We start from the raw sequence: 19,197 nt of genomic DNA on the forward strand, positions 1-19,197 counted from the left end.
CATTCCTTATAAGGCATCGTTTCCAGGCCTTTGACCATTTTGGTTGCCCTCTTCTGGACACGTTCCAGCTTGTCAGTATCCTTCTTGAACTACAGTGCCCAGAACTGGACACAGTACTCCAGGTGAGGTCTGACCAGAGCAGAATACAGTGGTACTATTACTTCCCTTGATCTAGATGCTATACTCCTATTGATGCAGCCCATAATTGCATTTGCTTTTTTAGCTGCTGCATCACACTGCTGACTCATGTCAAGTTTGTGGTCTACCAAGACTCCTAGATTCTTTTCACATGTACTGCTCTCAAGCCAGGTGTCACCCATCCTGTATTTGTGCCTTTCATTTTTATTTTTTTTGCCCAAGTGTAGTACTTTACATTTCTCATTGATAAAATTCATCTTGTTTGCTTTGGCCCAGTTGTCTAATCTGTTAAAGTCATTTTGAAGTGTAATCCTGTCCTCTGGCGTATTAGCCACCCCTCCCAATTTGGTGTCATCTGCAAACTTGCTCAGGATGCCCCAAAGCCCATCATCCAAGTCATTGATGTTGAATAAGACTGGGCCCAAGACAGAACCCTGTGGCACCCCACTAGTCACTACTCTCCAGGATGAGAAGGAGCCATTGATGAGCACCCTTTGGGTTAAGTCAGTCAGCCAGTTACAAATCCACTGAATGGTAGCATTGTCTAGCCTGCATTTTACCAGCTTCTTTACAAGAATATCATGGGGCACCTTGTCAAAGGCCTTGCTGAAATCAAGATAGGCTACATCCACAGCGTTCCCTTCATCTACCAGGCTTGTAATTCTGACAAAAAATGAGATCAGATTAATCTGACATGACTTATTTTTCAGAAACCCATGCTGACTTTTAGTGATCACAGAGTTTCTTTCTAGGTGCTCACAGACCGTTTGCTTAATGATCTGCTCTAGAATCTTTCCTGGTATTGATGTCAGGCTGACTGGGCGGTAATTGTTTGGGTCCTCTCTTTCCCCCTTTTTGAAAATAGGGACAACATTTGCCCTCCTCCAGTCTGCTGGAACTTCACCTGTTCTCCAGGAATTTTCAAAAATTATTGCCAGTGGTTCTGAAATCACCTCTGCCAGTTCTTTTAATACTCTTGGATGTAGTTCATCTGGCCCTGGAGACTTGAATACATCTAAACTAGCCAAGTATTCTTGTACTACCTCCTTACTTATTCTGGGCTGTGTTTCCCCTGCTGAATCATCTGCTCCATATTCTTCAGGTCGGGCATTGTTCTGCCCTTTCTCTATCCCCTGTTCACATTTCACCATCTTCTCCTCTAAGTGACCCCACTGTTTCCTTGTTCTTCCTTTTGCTACGGACATACTGTACCCATAAAAGCCCTTTTTGTTGCTTTTAACCTCTCTAGCAAGCCTGAGTTCATTCTGTGCTTTAGCTTTTCTGACTTTGTCTCTACACGTGCTGGCTATATGCTTGAATTCCTCTCTGGTGATTTCCCCCTTTTCCCATTTTTTGTACATATCCCTTTTAAATCTTAACTCAGTTAAAAGTTCTTTAGATAGCCACCCTGGCTTCTTTAGGCACCTTCCATGTTTCCGTCTCATTGGTATTGCCTGAAGTTGTACTTTTAATATGTCCCTTTTAACAAACTCCCAACCATCATGAACTCCCTTCCCTTGATTAACCCAAACTGGGGTTTGGAGGATGGGGATGTGATGTTCATTAAATCCTAGTCTTTTATTCAATATTTTGCAAACTTTTCTGTAATGACTGACAAATAAATAAATATATTTGTGCCATTATTCATTAATCACTTATCAAAACTGGTCCTCTTATAGGCTTGGTTCATCTATCCAGTTAACCCTTAAGCCTGTTGTTTATAATTTAGAATAATTTTAGATCTGGAACGTACTCTGCCCAATCCTCAGTTTTGGGGCACTGGGGTCTTCAGCTTTGCTCAGTATTCCCAGCTCCTGGTCTGATACTTTAGCCACTAGAGTACTTCTGCTATGGGGCAGCTCTATAAATTATGTAGGTAAATAAATAAATAAGGGGAAATCAAAATTCACCTAGAGAAGGATCTGAAATATCTTTTTTGATCCTTGAATTTGCTTGAATTTGGATTCTTTTATTTGATGTTTAATGTGTTGTAAACCAATTTGAGACTTTTCTTTGAAATATAAAATGGCATAGAAAAAATAAAATAAAATAAAAAAATACTTAGGAGTTTCTAACACTGCTCCAAGAATCACTTTGATGAAATATGGTGCTGATAAGCTCCAAAATTAAATGTGTAGGGAAGGGGAGCCAGGAAGGAAAGAGGTGAAATTCTGCATTTGACTTGAAATCTGGCTCCATAAAAAATGGATTTTAAAATGCATTGAAATCTATATATACTTCCTTCTAGTGGTGCAGCAATACAACCACAAGCACATTTGCAAAGCTAAGCACTGTACAGTATGTTTTCAAATTGGATGGAAGAACCATGTGTTGAGATTATTGCATTGCAGGGAGTTGGACTAGATGACCCTTGGAGTCCATTCCAGCTCTACATTTCTATGATTCAGTATTTTGACACCTGTCACTTGAACAGCAAGTGATAAACACAAAACAGGTTCGGGGTTCCGTTCACAAATTTAACCAAAGACTATGTCTATACATTTTTTCTTTTTTTGCCTGTTTAAAAACTACTTCTGTATTTAGGTAAGCTGATTTAGTTTTATTTTGACACATTGATATTAAGGTTAGAATATCTTTGCTCTTCAAATGCTTCATACACTGATCAAAAGAAATGTGTGAGAGCTGTTGCTGAAAGCATTATTGCATGCACTTACCTAGAAAACAGAACAGATCTTGTTAGATTAAAAAAAAACACCACCACCTCAAGCATCCAAAATATTTGCTCTTCTGCCTTCTAATCTTGTACTGAGCAAGTGTTACCCACACCTTTTTAAAGCTCATAATAAAGTTTCATTGTAGTACTTCTTGCTTGATTGAAAGAGATTCCATTGGTAATCCTCATTGTTTTCTTTGTGGCAAATTTGCTAGACATCTAGAATGAAACTATTAAGAACAAATTGATTTTGGTAGTTCATTCTTCACAAAAAGACTTAGCAATCAAATTTGTGCTTATTTGTGCTACTAAATGAAGTCAATATTAGCACCCCAGGCATGATCTTCCTTTTCCAGATTGATAGCTAATTAGAATGTTTGTTCAAAATAACTTCTGCTTGCTTAGTTCTATGTTTTGTGTATGTTGATATAAGAAAAATACAGGCCTCTCTGGGATCCGATCTTACATTTCTCTGTGTTACTATAAATATTTCTGCACTACTCCAGTTGTGCTTATCTGAGTCCTTGAATTGGTTTGCTCAAGATGCATTTTACTATGGTGCATACTGCTGATAGCTTGATGTTTTGAAGAAGATTGTGCAATAAAAATCCAACCTATCATTTTGTACGAGTTTATAAGGAAATGCCAGGGATGACTTTGGGAATATTGCCTCATTGGGTAGTAAGCATTTTGTTTATGCCTGGATTATTATTTAAATTACCTTAATGTTTATATCTTTTTCAAAACTGCTACTTTTTAAAAGTGTGACTTGTTCCTCTGCCTAAAACAATACAGGTGGAAACAAACATTCCTATTCAAGAGATTGTGATCTGAGTAAAGGAAATACTGGAAGAAGAGGGGAAACTACTATCAGAGATTTCTTCAACTCCTTTGGTCTAGAATAAGAAAGTCTTTAATGAGCACTGGACTGGTTCCCATGCAATACTAAACAATGGTTTAGCTCTATGTAGACAAGTCTCGGCAATCTCAAGTGAAATGTTGAACTGAGTTTCTGCCAAGTTTACATAATTGTGAATAAGTGACTTTAGTGTCACTTGTGAACCAGGAGTCCTGATTAAAACAAGCAGTGGTTAGTTGCTAAACAAGCTAATTTGTTTGAAGGTGGTTTGTTTTGCAAGTAACCATGATTTGTTTGAAACTAGGATCCCTTGTTTGCATGTAATGCTACGCCCATATTCTTATGAAGAAGTTAAATACATATTCATTAAAGATTGACAAGAGGGAATGGTTGCTACTTTGAATCCAAGAACCGAGGGATTCTTGGAAGTCATTGAAGTCTGTTCATGTGTGCTCACCCACCTGTTCACCCATATGTATTATTATAGAGACTTTTATATGCATATCTCATATGCTGTTGGTAGCTTACTCATTAACACAGGGTACCACATATTTCTAAGTGAAATTGCGCAAATTTTGTCTGACCTTGGTTGCCAAGCAAAAACATGTGGCTGCCAAGAGCACTCCACTCTTCCCCAGATTTGGTGCTCTGTATGACAGCGGCTCTAGACTCCACTCCTGTTCTAAGTTGGGACTAAGTTGGGAGCAGGAAAGGGCAATTGATGAGGACTGTTCCTGCAGGTACCCTCTCCATCTTCAAAGTAGGAATGGGAGAGAAATGGTCCATTGAGAATATTGTAGGGTTCCATTTGGAGAGATATGCTTCTGCTGCTTGTTTTCTCATTCCCGCCCCTCATCAAAACAATCTCTCTTAGGAGAAGGATGGAAAGATAATCAGGATCTAACTGTGCTATGTTCTTTTGGGGGATTGGAATAGATTTAGCTCCCTGTTTTCCTGCATGCTATGTGCTCCATCGCTCTCTTTCACTCTGGCAGGGGGTGAAGGAGGGAGATGAAGTTTGTGCTCAGTCTCCATAGCAATGCTATGGATGCTGTCTGTGGGCTGATGTTCTTTTGCCCTCCAAGATTCAATGGCAGCTGCTCCTCCTGGCAATTCACTGTGGGAGTTGGGAGGGAAGCATGCAAAGTATGTGTAGTAGCTCAGAATATGGAGGGAAGGAGTATGAAGACAGGTGAAACTTACGTTAGTGAACTAGAGGGTGTGCAACCTCCCATCTCTTTATTTAACAAGGATGTTAAAATTGTTATTTTGTGAAATATATTATTGCACCTACCCAGCAGGCATATTTTTTTTATTGGTATGTTCTTTTGCAAATATTTTTCCCCTTTCTCATTATAGTGAAGCAGCATCTTTATTATCTTTTGTCTTCTCTAATAAGATGTTATACATATTTGAGAAAAGATTTTACAAGAATCAAATTTCTGACTACTTAGATTACCGGTAATCAAGTTTTATGTCATATTCTTTGCACTTTTATTCCTTGTATTTCCCATTATCACATCCTTAATTTGTAAATACTGTACCGTAATGTTACCTTCGTTCTTCTCTTGCTAATTTGGCTCTTTTGAAGCTTCTAGTTTCAACAACAAAAGTAGATCGATAATTGGAATGTTCAGTTTCAGATGATGGTATACCAACTGTTAGCAATGGGTGATATTCAGTTATGGCAGTTCACTCATTTCAGCAATAATTCTGCTGGCAGGAGCCTTGGTTTTAGTGTAGTGCAACTGCCAAATCCAGAGGGTATATTGCGCTTGCAAATATGTTGAACTAGTGCAACTACTGCTGCTATTAGAGTATTAACAACTGTTACAAAGTACTCTTATTAAGCTTGTGTGCTACCACTTACACAACATCATCTCTTAAACTTATTGTGCTAAAGTTTCATTGGCTCTCACTTACTGATTGGAGAAGCTTAGACATCTAATAAAGTACAGTCATACCTCGGTTTAAGTACGCCTCAGTTTGAGTATTTTCAGTTTAAGTACTCCGCGGACCTGTCTGGAATGGATTAATCCACTTTCCATTACTTTCAATGGGAAAGTCTGCTTCAGGTTAAGTACGCTTCAAGTTAAGTATGGACTTCCGGAACCAATTACACTCATACCTTGGGTTAAGTACGCTTCAGGTTGAGTACTCCACAGACCCATCTGGAACAGATTAATCCACTTTCCATTACTTTCAATGGGAAAGTTCGCTTCAGGTTAAGTACGCTTCAGTTTAAGTACTCCACGGACTGTCTGGAACGAATTAATCCACTTTCCATTACTTTCAATGGGAAAGTTTGCTTCAGGTTAAGTACAGACTTCCGGAACCAATTGTGTTTGTAAACCAAGGTACCACTGTACAATCAAAGTCCATTTCCCAGACCTAGTGGGAAGGGTTCAGAAAGAGTTCAGTGAGAGCTGCTTATCTTGTTTGATATAATAGGGATGGATCTGTTTTATATTGGATTTGTTTTTTTGTTTGAAATTATAGTAAAACAGTGAAATCTGGTTTCACTGGCTTTAAACAGAAACATATTCAGTAGCCATGGCAATACTTAAGTGCAGTGTTGAAACAACATAAATAAAAATCTTAGTTGGTTTGCTGTTTTTCCATGGCCTGCCAGCTATCCGTAAGTCACTTAAGCTGTGACGAATAGTAAAATTCCAAAGTGCAGTGTTAGAGTGTTGTCTTTTCTTATTGTATTGGGAAACAGCATATTATTCTGGGGTACAGACCAGTGCACAGAACAAACTAAGGATGCTAGATAGTACCAGACTAAAGTGGACGCGGGTGGCACTGTTGAACCACAGAGCCTATGGCTTGCCGATCGGAAGGTTGGCGGTTCGAATCCCCGCAACAGGGTGAGCTCCCGTTGCTCGGTCCCTGCTCCTGCCAACCTAGCAGTTCGAAAGCACGAAGTACAAGTACATAAATAGATACCTCTCTGGCGGGAATGTAAACGGTGTTTCCGTGCACTGCTCTGGTTTGCCAGACGTGGCTTAGTCATACTGGCCACATGACCCAGAAGCTGTACGCTGGCTCCATCAGCCAATAAAGCGAGATGAGCACCGCAACCCCAGAGTCATCCGCGACTGGACCTAATGGTCAGGGGTTCCTTTACCTAAAGTGGATTATATTTACGAATGCTAACATGAACTTCAGATGCAAAATTTATGGTTGAAAGAATATTCTGCTAAGATTTGAGGGTCAAATGGTGATCCAGTTCAGTGTTATTCTCGTCTATCAAAGAATAGTATTGAAGTCTGGGTACATGTTACAGCCAAATGTTGCAAATAGCCTCTTGCACACATGGTCCAATTAATTCTAGGGGAATAGTGAGATCATGAGAGAGGAGAAAATCAATACTTCATGGTGGTTCTGATTTGCTTATTGCAGTTAGTGATTTTTTAAAGATTTGATTTACAGCCCTGTGTTGCTTTGAAAGTAGGCCATCACACACAGAGATGCCTAGCATCAGACTGTTTTTTCAAAGTGGATACAGAGCATGCTCATATTGAATATTTACTCTGAGATTGCAGCCTCTCAGAGCTCCGTCAGTGAAACAGTCATCGAAGTGAGAAGGAAAAGAGCACAGCATGTCCTTTTGTCACTGTTATGTTCGCGAGTACATGATTTATTAGTAGAGCTGAAGACTTAAGTTGGAGATAAGCCTGAATTTGGTGAGGGCACAATTTCAACAACAAGCTGTTCTAGGTGAGTTAATATGGGCTATACTTTCCTCTCCCTTGTGTCTAACACAGGAATATAGCTTTATTTTGTTTCCAAGTCTAGCCCCAGAAATGCTCTTTATTTCTTCACACAATTGAATAACAACAGATTATTATCGTCATCTAAACTGAGCTTCTATATTGGCAGTAGAAAGAATATCATTTAATTGTTGTGTGTGACCATTACCAGTGGAGTGAAGTAAAGTAGCATGCCCTTTACAAAAAAAGATTTCAAGGAAGTGGGACCATTCTATAGGAATGAAAAACTGACACGAGGCTTATTTTCCCTTCCATGGGCTGCACATGCTTAATTGTCCTAGTAATATCTAGTGAATTTCTTCATGTTCTGCATTGGTTGTAGTTTAAATCTGTTTCTTTGCCTGTTGAGGCTCTTTGAAAGCATGATGATCAATGTTTTTAAAACAATTACAGAGGTGAATCATATAGCATTCATTGTATAGTTCCTAGCAAAAACAGTTCTGTTATACTTTAATATATTTGTTTAATCTTGATATTACGCACTATATGAAACAGAAGGCAATTTATTTTAGTAAACTTTAAGAAATGGTTTGTGTGCAGTGGGAGGTATGTGTGGATATACTTACCTGAAGTAAAATTAATGGTAGGTAATGTTGCATCTATTTGTACTGAATGATTCGAGTAACCTTTTGAAATGAGTATAATTTATTTGACAGGCATTTTGTTAAACTTGTCTAATTATTTTTCATAGCCATATTATTCCCTCAGTTGTTCAAGATTCTATATTCTGTGTTGCATTTTGCAGAAGTGATTTGTCTGTTTAACTTAAACATAAAACTGCTAAAGGTGAACCATGTACCGGTAGTTTGTGCCTACTGATCAAATAGATACTGTTGAAAATATAATTCTTTTTAAACAATCAGATTACAAACTGATTTAAGAATACCTTGTGATTTTAAGGGCAGGTACCTGTTGCCTAGTGCAATATGATCCATGAACATACACAAGTATACGTAAAAAGATTGCATGCATGTAAGCATTTTGGCTCACTAGTTGAACATTGTATCTTATTTGGGGATGATAGCTAGGCGCTTTGTAGATGTTTTAAAAAGAGGAAGGATTAGGTACAAAACAGATTGCTCACAGGCAAAGGCGGGGTTTCCACCTTTCAATTCATTTTGAATTCTAGTCAGGGAAGCAGTAAATGATGCAAATGGGTACTATAAATGTATCTGTAGGTACCATGTACATGCCAAGTTATAAAGATGGTGCTATTGTTTATTATTGTGTTGGTCACAATTTTATGAAGGCTCACAGTGTTTAAAGTAATTTCAATAACAGAAGATTTGCCAAGACAGTAGTCACTAAGCCCACATCTATCTCTATTTCTTTGAGTAATGCCTCTATAAACAGTTATGTGTTCAGCTTATTCAGAAAATGAGGAAATCTAGAGGATTATTTCCACACCTGTGATGCCATTTTTAGACTTGGTTTCATTTTGGACAACTCAGTTGTAACAAATTACATCAGCATAATAACTAGTATTTGGAAATTTAACGCATTTTATAGCCCAGTGTTCAGAATGCTTTCATGTAAAAATACACGAAGTAAGCTTGAGTACCTTTTAAGAGGCTAATGCTCACTCTAGAAAGCTCATCATGTATGCTTTTGCAAGCAATTTGATTTTTTTTTATTGTATCGTACACAGCATGCTTTCCAGTGCCAATACCTATATGAAACACACACGCTGCTGCTTGCTGATTAATGTAGAGCTCTCTCTGCAGGGGTTGAAGGATGTTATGAATAGATATATTCTGTGAAGAGAGGCTTGCTGATTTTTGTTCAGTTGGCTTTTCAGTAAAAGGGCTAGGCTAGCATGAATACACAAATCTGGAGCAATATGTGTTTATAGGGTGTTTGAAATCTTTGCTTCACAAGGCTAGGGTTTCATACTACCGTGTTTCTCCGAAAATAAGCCATACCCCGAAAATAAGCCATAGTGATAGGCAGTTTAACCTTGTAGGTTAAACTGTACCATACTTAATTTAAAAAAAGACATCCCCTGAAAATAAGCCACCGTGGTTTTTTTTGAGGAAAAATAAATATAAGACAGTGTCTTATTTTTGGAGAAACACGGTACATATGGATCTGAAGACATGCCTAACAGTGAGAGTTTTTCATTTTGAGCAATAAGAAATAAACACACACAAAGTTTCACTGTGGAGAACACATGTTTTACATGCAGAAGGTCCCAGGTTCATCCCCTGGTAGCTAAAAAGATTTCAGAGAATATGGTTCCTGAGAGAGACCTGGCAGACCTTGGAGAGCTGCTGTCAAGCAAATTAGACAGTACCGCCTTTTGAACAGCAGCCCTCCTTGCCATATGACAACCTACTTTCAAAACCAAGGGGAATTTCCAAAGATAGGTTGCGAAACATCACAGGGGTCTGATAAGAAACAAGAATCAATCCTGGCAGACCTGAAGTAGGCATTTTTCTACAAGCTGGCATCTTGGAGGAATTGTGGTTGGAGGGGAAAGGCCTAATATAAGGTGTAATATTATATAATAATAATAAATTTTTATTTATACCCCGCCCTCCCCAGTCAAAACTGGGCTCAGGGCGGCTAACACCAATAAAATTACAATAAAACATAAAAAGCAATTAATTAAAATAAAAGATTGGCTCTTCTCTTCCCTCCCAATTATGTTTACCAAGATTTTCCCCTAAGAGAGTCAGTGTGGTGTAGTGTAAGAGTGGTAGACTCGTAATCTGGTGAACTGGGTTCGCGTCTCTGCTCCTCCACATGCAGCTGCTGGGTGACCTTGGGCTAGTAACACTTCTCTGAAGTCTCTCAGCCTCACTCACCTCACAGTTTTTGTGGGGGAGGAAGGAAAAGAAGATTATTTGCCACTTTGAGACTCCTTCGGGTAGTGATAAAGAAAGTGGGATATCAAATCCAAACTCCTCCTCCTCCTCCTCCTCCTCCTCCTCCTCCTCCTCCTCCTCCTCCTCCTCCTCCTCCTCCTCCTCCTCCTCCTCCTCCTCCTCCTCGTGTCTGTGTTCTTACAGCATTCAAAATAATCTGTAATGCCATAACATAGGCTTTACAACAGCGTAGCACCAGCAGATGAGACAGGACTTCCCCTTCTCCCCTGCAGCTCCTGAACCCTTCCAATCTACTCCAAAGTATTCAGAGGAGATTTGAGGATACTGCAAGGTGGAGGATAGGGAAGGAAAATGGTATGTGAACATAGAAAATGATACTTTTTCCTTCTGTTTCAGTGTTTTAGTTTGGCTTTAGTTCAATCAGTGTTTTAGTTTGGCTTATTTATTTTGTAAAATTTATATACTGCTTGATTGGGTTTTTTAAAAACAAAAACAAACGAACAACATGCCTGAATGTGGTTTCCAAAAAGATTTTTTAAGAATAAAAAGAATAATTCCAAAAGCATCACTGCTTACAGGTATAAGAGTATTTCACTCCTTACCTTAATATGCTGCTTACTGTTGGAGTGTACAGAAAGGGGAGAAATTAGGTACCAGAGTAGATTTGTGGAAGATATTAAAACAGGACTCTAAAATGCCAAAGGGTCGTATTTTCTCTTGGGCCTTTAAAATGTGTATACAGTACAGCTGATACAGTACTGAGAAGCTCAGTATAAACTCACTGCTACTAGGGAAAAGCTGGATGCATTGAGAAGAAAAAGACCACCAGGAGTGTGTATTTTTAACGGACATAGAAATTTCCATCACTATTCTTCTCTCATGAAATACATGGGTTTGATAGATGTGCACACGGTAGTATGCCACCCTGTAAATGGATTGATTAGACTAAATGCATGATGCTTAAGCATAACACATGAATTTTTGTTGAAATAATATTGTATGTTGAATCTAGGGATCACATTATCTGGATATCAATAGTTGGAGTATGTTAAGTATCTTAATATAAATCACGATGAAAATGTCTTTTGCTTCTACTGGAATTGTGCTGTGTTCCTTGGGCAAGGTCTTTTCTCTGTTCCCTGTTGTACTGAGGACACTATCAGTAGAAAACATAATGATGGAGTGCAATTAAACTGACTGTGTCTAGATTAGCAAGATAAGAGATGCCATTCTGAATCAACCCATTTATTCATCAAATCGGATATCGTGCTTTTGGCAGTGGTAAATGCTTAAATGCTTCAAAGGAAGTAAGAAAACCTCTTCTTAATGCACCTGGCCAATTGTGGAATTATCTGCTTTCTTCCCGAATGCTCAGTTTATAAAAATAGCTGTTTTACAACTCCCATGGTGCAGAGGAGGCTTCCTGGATTGGTATTGGTATTGATTTTAATTGGGCTTACCTCAGTAAGGTTCAGGTTGGGAAGAAGCACAGAAAAAGAAATCTGATTCCAGGATTTTTATTGTACAGTAATAGCAAATAGTGTAATAGGTTAGATTCTGCTGCAGCCTATTTGCTCCTGGCTGTTACTGCAAATTCTCTCAATCAAGGCAGGTTCAAGTAGGTGATGAGGAAACTCAGTTGTAATTGCATTCCATCATGCCTGTCAGCTGATTGGCTGTCAGCTGAATGGTTGGCCCAATATGATGGAGGGAAATTTGCACCACTTGTTTCAACTACTAGGCATAGAAATGTTCCCTTTGTATATTTTTCTAACAATAAATCTTTGGAGTACTTGTACTCTCCTCATTTTAGATTTATGTTGTGGGAGTACTCTTAATAATTTTGATACCCACATATAAAGTTGGGTGTGAAGTTACACAACAAAAGATATTGCCAGCAAAAGATGTTATCCAGAGGAAAACCATGATGTAAAATTATGCAAAACGCAGCACTTTGAAAAAATCTGAAAGAAATGAGTAATAAATTATGGTGAGGGTATTGATGCACGTTCAAAATACACAGAAAGAAGAGGGGCACGAGATGGGGGAGAGTGACCTTGCTCATTCTTGATCTGTCAGTGGCTTTTGATACCATTGACCATGGTATTATTCTGGAGAGTCTCAAGGAAGTTGAAGTTGCGGGTGCACTGTACTTCAGTTGTTCTGCTCCTACCTGCAGTGCCGGTTCCAGAAAGTAGTTATGGGAGGCCAACAACATGGGAGTTGTTGGATCCTGTGAAGACAGAGGTGTTAATGTTTTATAAGTCCAAGAGTTAGGAAGACAGCCTATTGTGGGTGGGGTTTCACTGCCTTGCAAGAAGAAGGTTTTTGTACCTTGAGATTACTCATGGATTCAGCATTGTCACTTGAGGCACAGGTGGCTTCAGTGGCTAGGAGGTCTGTTTCCAGCTGTGGTTGGAAAGAGCAGTATAGATGTGAGCCATATTGGAGCCTTACACACATGAGCAAAAGAGCAAAGAGCCTTGTGTCCCTCTTCAAAAACTGAAAAAGGAGAGCTTCATGCATGCTTCTGATTTTCTCTCATTTGTGAAAGCAGGGGATACTCTGGTACCACTTTGTTTACCTCCATCACAGAGAGAAGCTATTCAGAATATTAAGCAAAGAGATTAAAACACACTTGACAGTTTATTTGGCAGAACCAAACAAATTATACATCCCTTTGATAAGCCAGCTGGGAAGACTGCTAGTGGTGATGGAGAGGGAGCTGGAGTCTCTAATGGTATTCTAATTCTTGAACATGACTGTTTTTAAGAAGTAATATTCTTATTTCTCTTCAAATGTCAGCATGTGTTGTTACCATTAGAAAAAAAATTATCTTCAGCATTGAGAACAAATGCCTCTGTTCTTCCCAGCTGAACTGAAACATTTACTGAAATCGACAGATTGCAAATAGAGGCTAGTCCACTTAGAAGATAAGCTTCTTCTGCTACCAGCTATTACTTTGTCCTTTTAGTGCAGGCACCCCCAAACTGCGGCCTTCCAAGATGTTTTGGCCTACAACTCCCATGATCCCTAGCTAACAGGACCAGTGGTCAGGGATGATGGGAATTGTAGTCCAAAACATCTGGAGGGCCAGAGTTTGGGAATGCCTGTTTTAGCGGGTATCTGTGCTGTAAATCTAAATAAGCTTATATTGCAGCTCCACAGAATTAAATCAGAAGGTCCACCATAGATCGAGTTGGAATGTTCTCATAGCAGATGCTTGGTGGACTTTCTTTTACAATTCTAGAACATGCTTTGTTGGCACTTAGATTGGAATATTCAGCTTTGAAGATGCTACAGCTTTTGTAACCAATTTCATGATCAACAATTAGTCAAAAGGGATGAGGATGAGGGATAGACACAGTTACAAAAATAGAAAAGCAGTAATGAGCTCCAAATACTATGTTTGTCTACAGCATGGGTCGGCAAAACTAAGGCCTGTAGGCCGGATCAGGCCCAATAGCCTTCTAAATCTGGCCTGCAGATGGTCCAAGAATTGCCGTGTGGATCGCCAGTGTGTGCGTTTTTTCCCTCCCTCTCCCTCACACGGCGGTGGTGCCGGCACCTCCTCCCTCTCTCCTCCTGGCTTCTCCCCACCCTGCCTAGAGGAGGAAGGGGGTTGGGTTTTGTTGGTGCCAGCCCCTCTCCAGAGCCCTTTCGTGTGCCACTCATCTTCCCTCCGCTGCCGCCAGTCCTTGCCGCTCACAAGACATAGGAGCTGAGCGCCCCTCTCGAATGGCCGCCATTTAAAGCAGCCCCTCTCTGGAGCCCTTTCACACGCCACTCATCGTCCCTCCTTCATTTTTCCCCCTTCAAAATATAGTCCAGCTCCCCACAAGGTCTGAGGGACAGTGGACCAGCCCCCTGCTGAAAAAGTTTGAGGACCCCTGGTCTACAGTATAAAGCTCTGTTGCACAAAAGAGAAATACAAATCATAAATGTATCCATCTTTATCGGTATCACGTAAAATGTTACAGTACCAAACCAATTAACTATGGATTGCAATGAATTAAACTCAAGCAATCCCTGGGTGAAAGAGGTCCTCATCAGAATAAAATACAGCTGCTGTGAAAGCACAGAAACAAGTGCTATTAAATATTTTTACACAAATTATTATTTTTACACAAATTACGTTTTCTTCTGCTGAGGGCCTCCAGGTGTTCACAGAATTCAGCACAGTACATACCATATTATTCCTGAAATTCCCTTTTGTGATTGTCCTGTGTGTCTTCATTCCACTTCCCAGTTTAGAGGTTGAAACCCCATTTCATACATTCATCCTGGTATAGCCTTGTAATGGTGTGGTGGTGGAGTAGCATAAGCCTCTCTTCTCTATTCACTTAGTCGCTAGGGTGAACCGAAACCCTCTAAGTATATGCAAGTACTGTACATTCTTCTCCCCTCAGTAAAAAACGAGGAAGGAAAAAGAGTGGGGAAATCTGTAAGCAAAACAAAAAAACAGGTCAAAGCTGACTGTCATCCCACTCCATTAGGAGAGCTTTTTGCACGGTTTGGCTGAGAATGTCAAAAAAAAATGCTCTTCATCAATCCTTCACTCACTCTTCAAGTTGCCAGTTGACAAGGACTTTTCCCTTCAGAGCTGGTACTGACGTTTGTGTTACTTGGCACCTGCTCCTTTGCTGTTTTTGTCTGTTACTTAATATTGTGCCTCTGTGATGGATTGGAACTAGAGTGAGGAGAAAGCGCAGGATAGAAAGGACAGGACGTTTCCCCTATGCTTTTATGTTGAAAGGAAAATTTGATTCAAGGTTCTGCAGAGAGCTTTGGGAGTAGGTTGCTTCTATGGCAAACCTATGTTGAATTTTCAAAATGCTTTGAGGAGCATCACATTCCATATTTTACCTGTAGCTTTAAATAGCCCTAGGACATGTTATCATCCTTTAAGAATGATATTTGGATTTTCCAGAATGCATTTCCTCTTACTTCAATAACAGTTCCCAACGGAGTCCCATTCTTGGGTATTAAAGAGCTGATGATAGCCTCAAAGTTGGCCAAGTTCTACTTGGCAGTATACAGTACTTGTGTAGGAAAGAACCATTTTTATTATGAATACAGTGGTACCTTGGGTTACAAACACTTCGGGTTACAGACTCCGCTAACCCGGAAGTAGTACCTCGGGTTAAGAACTTTGCCCCAGGATGAGAACAGAAATTGCACGGCAGCGGGAGGCCCCATTAACTAAAGTGGTACCTCAGGTTAAGAATAGTTTCAGGTTAAGAACGGACCTCTGGAACAAATTAAGTTTGTAACCAGAGGTACCACTGTAACTTGGGGTGCGGGGAGGGGGACACACACATGAATGTATCTGCTGGTTCCAAGCATGAGGCATGTGATAGGCCATCTCACAGAAAAGTTAATTTTAAGATTCTATGTGAATTCTGTCTTGTTTTAATTGATGGGTGTTGTATTACAACCAAATGGATGAATCTTTTTTTTATCAAGCTGTTTATTCTGTCCCACCAAATCCACATCTGATGCAATGAAATTATCTTGAAGCTTATTTCTGCTATCTACAACTTGAGCAATACTTTTACCATAACACTAACTTTTACCCCAGCATATTATAAGCACACCACCTGCCATCTTCTTAATAACCTAGAGTGTTTCCACCACCATGCTCAATTATTATAACTATAAGGGGTTCTGCAGTGAATGAATAAAACTGCTAGCACATTTGCAAAGCTACGCATGGTCCAGTATAGTTTCAAATTGGATGGAAGACTGTGTGTTCAGATCCCTGCATTGCAGGGGGTTGGACTAGATGACCCTCGGGGTGGGTTCCTTCCAACTCAATAATTCTGTGATTTTAAGAATGTTACAAATCTCTTTGGTGTTTCTACATTGGTGTACAAGAACTTTATTTCTATTCATATTTTACTCCTCTTGCAGTGTGTTTTGAAGTAATTATATAATATGCCTAAATTTACTTCTCAAAATTTTCTGACAATTCTGCAAAATTCTTGGGACAGTTTTCTTTTTTTTGTCAAAATTGTTCTAGCCAAGGTTAACTCAAGGGACTTCATTTTCCTTCAAAAGAAAAAAAACCATCCACATGTGATTAGTTCCATTGACATAGTGGGCTGATTGTTGGAGGAAAGCATGTATGATCAAACCTTGCTTTTTCAGGATTCTCAGAAAAGGTTTTTTTGTTCTGTAATCACTTCTAAGGACTGTAACTGTCAAATAACAAAATACATTACAATTGGATTGCATTACCAGTATTTCCTGAAAGCTGGCAAGAGATGAAATTTTTTACCACAAGAGGGAGCAGAAGATGCTAACAGTTCTGAAAAAGGGTCTCCCTCTCTCCACCTCACATCCAAGCCTTTAGGGTGTGTGGAACTTAAAGTAGTGAATGTTTGCTGTTGCTGGCCTAGCTGTTGTTGGCATTATTGTTTAAAAACCTAATCTTCTATGCTGGCCTCTTGGACTCAGGTGGGATTAGCTCTGCTAACAAGGCAGGAATTTATTGCTTCCTTAGGTGCTCCTGGCAGTGACTTCAATTTCAACTTTCTGCCTCTAGCTCCAAGCAGTGCTGGAGATACACTCTGCATTCCTTGCTTAAGACTTCTGGTTACTTCTTTCTTCTTCTATACTGACTTTCAGGGCCTTTCATGTGATTTCATGTACCGTAATCTTAAAGTGACTCGATTTTCACTTCACTTCCCTTTCTCCTGGAAGCCCCGCTGCAGAGGGCTCTTTCAGGAGTTCAGCCACCTTTTAATGTTACCACTGGCCTCACTGTTCTTTCCTAACCTCTTTTCCTTTCATGAAGTGTGCATTTGGGGTTTTTCTTTCCCCCCTGTTTTGCTTACCACAGATTACCAGTGAATATTAGGTCTCTTTGCCTGCAAGGGCAGCTTTTACAGTTTTGAGGTGGGTTAAAAAAAAAGCGGGGAAGACGACCTTAAATCTTCCCGTGTGGGTGGGTGGGTGGGTGGGTGGGTGGTGGTGGTGGTGTTTTAAAAAAGGAAACACTTGTAGGAAACTGGTGTGAAAAATAGCAAATGTGTGAGAGGTGCCCTGTATTAAGATACCATGTTTCAGACAACTATATCCTAGGGATTTTGTGTCAAGCCCCTTCAAATTGATTTGAGGGAGGGGCAGACTTAAAGGGATGCTCTATTCTCCTGTAGTTGTGTTTGTGGGCACAGATTCTGTGACATTAGGTAGGTGCCCTAACTAGTACTGCATATAGAACAACAAGCAAGGTGTTTTGATTTGAAGAGCAAGCACTGAAAATGTTCATCTGGAGGAGTCATACTTGCCTCACTCTCAAATCCTTTTCAAGTTGCTGAGCTAAGCTGCTTCAGTGATGGAGGGAGCTTGAGAGTGGAAGGGAGCTTGCCCTCCTTTGCATGCCTCTTCCCTTCCATCCTGACTCCACCTCTTCCGAAAGGAGGAGGGACTGGTGCTGCCTGCACATGATGAGGCTGCCCCCCACCTCCGGGCTCCGGGCTCAGCTGTTTCCTGCTTCCTGCAAAGTTGGCAGATGGCATAGCTGGGCTGTTCTGCCAACTGAAAGTGATCCCAGCCTATGCTCTGCTGGTTGCTCTCACTAATAATACCGCCAGCCTTAGGAGGAGGGGGGACTTACAGCTGCTGCATTTAATTATTACTGCTGCCTGCAGCAATGATGGTGTGTTTGGATTTGTTGAGGGGAGAACTCAAAAACTGCAAGTGCTGCTGCCAAGACCCTTCCATTGCGTGAATTCTGCCCCAACTCCACATACATTGATCATAATTAGACACGCCATGTATTGTTTGCAATAGGGATGTACCTGTGTAGTAGTGTTGCTGATAAATGACAAAAATGTGTGTTGTGTTGCGATTTGCTGTTTACAACAGTTGAGTGCTTGTGCACACAATCATTGTTCTGTAGCCAGTAACTGTCTGTGGCTGCTTCTTGCAAATGGTTCCCTGCCCTAAAGGTAAAAGACCCCTGACAGTTAAGTCTAGTCGTGAACGACTCTGGGGTGGCGCCGCTTATCTCACTTTCCTGGCCAAGGGAGCCGACGTTTGTCCACAGACAGTTTTTCCAGGTCCTGTGGCCAACATGACTAAGCTGCTTCTGGCAAAACCAGAGCAGCGTACGGAAACACCGTTTACCTTCCCGCCGGAGCGGTACTTATTTATCTACGGTACAGTGGTACCTCGCTAAACGAACACCTCACGACACGAAAAAATCACAAGACAACAATGTTTTGCGATTTTTTGGCAGACTTGGAAGACGAAGTTTTCTATGGCTGTGCCATAGAAAACTTCGCAAGACGAAGCAGGGCGCCACGAAGAGAAGGTCAGACCAAGAGCCCGGCCACCTCGCGCTTTCCCCGCCCACCATCGCCCGGCTTCCGCAGCAGCCAGATCCCCCCTCACTCACCTTAAGCCTGCCTGCCTGCGCGTGAACTGTCTGGTTGGGCGTGAGGGTCCGGCTGTTGGGGAAGAAGGGAGGGAGCCTCTCCCTGGCCCTCCTCCTGCTTCCCCCTCCCCAGAGCCTTAAAAACTTCCGGAGCGGCCATGGCGGGTGAGTCGGCCCCTTTTTTTGCACTCCCCCCATAGGAATGCATTGATTATATTTCAATGCGTTCATATGGGAAACCGCACTTCGCAAGAAGCAATTATCGCAAAACGAAACAACTCGTGGAACGAATTAATTTCGTCTTGCGAGGTACCACTGTACTTGCACTTTGATGGGCTTTCGAACTGCTAGGTTGGCAGGAGCTGGGACCGAACAACGGGAGCTCACCCCATCACGGGGATTTGAACCGCCAACCTTCTGATCAGCAAGCCCTAGGCTCAGTGGTTTAAACCACAGCGCCACCCTATATCCCTAATACTAACAAGTATTAGCAGAATCATCTCCATAGTGCTGTCTGTTATTGCAAAAGTGTAAAGGTG

At 40.7% G+C, this 19,197-nt stretch overlaps 1 protein-coding gene across 13 annotated transcripts in view; it reads left to right on the forward strand.

Annotated features, from left to right (window-relative positions):
- Positions 1 to 19,197, forward strand: part of PLEKHA5 (pleckstrin homology domain containing A5) — a 177,383-nt gene that overhangs the window by 61,458 nt on the left and 96,728 nt on the right. The window contains exon 1 of one of the 13 annotated variants that reach the window (XM_060279147.1): positions 1,071 to 7,394. The exons of the other annotated variants lie outside the window; for them this stretch is intronic. The gene's annotated coding sequence lies outside the window, so the exon portion shown is untranslated. Of the gene's footprint in view, positions 1 to 1,070; positions 7,395 to 19,197 lie in introns of those variants that run through there. 13 annotated transcript variants of the gene reach the window in all.

The sequence above is a fragment of the Zootoca vivipara genome, chromosome 10 (assembly GCF_963506605.1).
Source record: "Zootoca vivipara chromosome 10, rZooViv1.1, whole genome shotgun sequence".
Taxonomy (NCBI): Eukaryota; Metazoa; Chordata; class Lepidosauria; order Squamata; family Lacertidae; genus Zootoca; species Zootoca vivipara.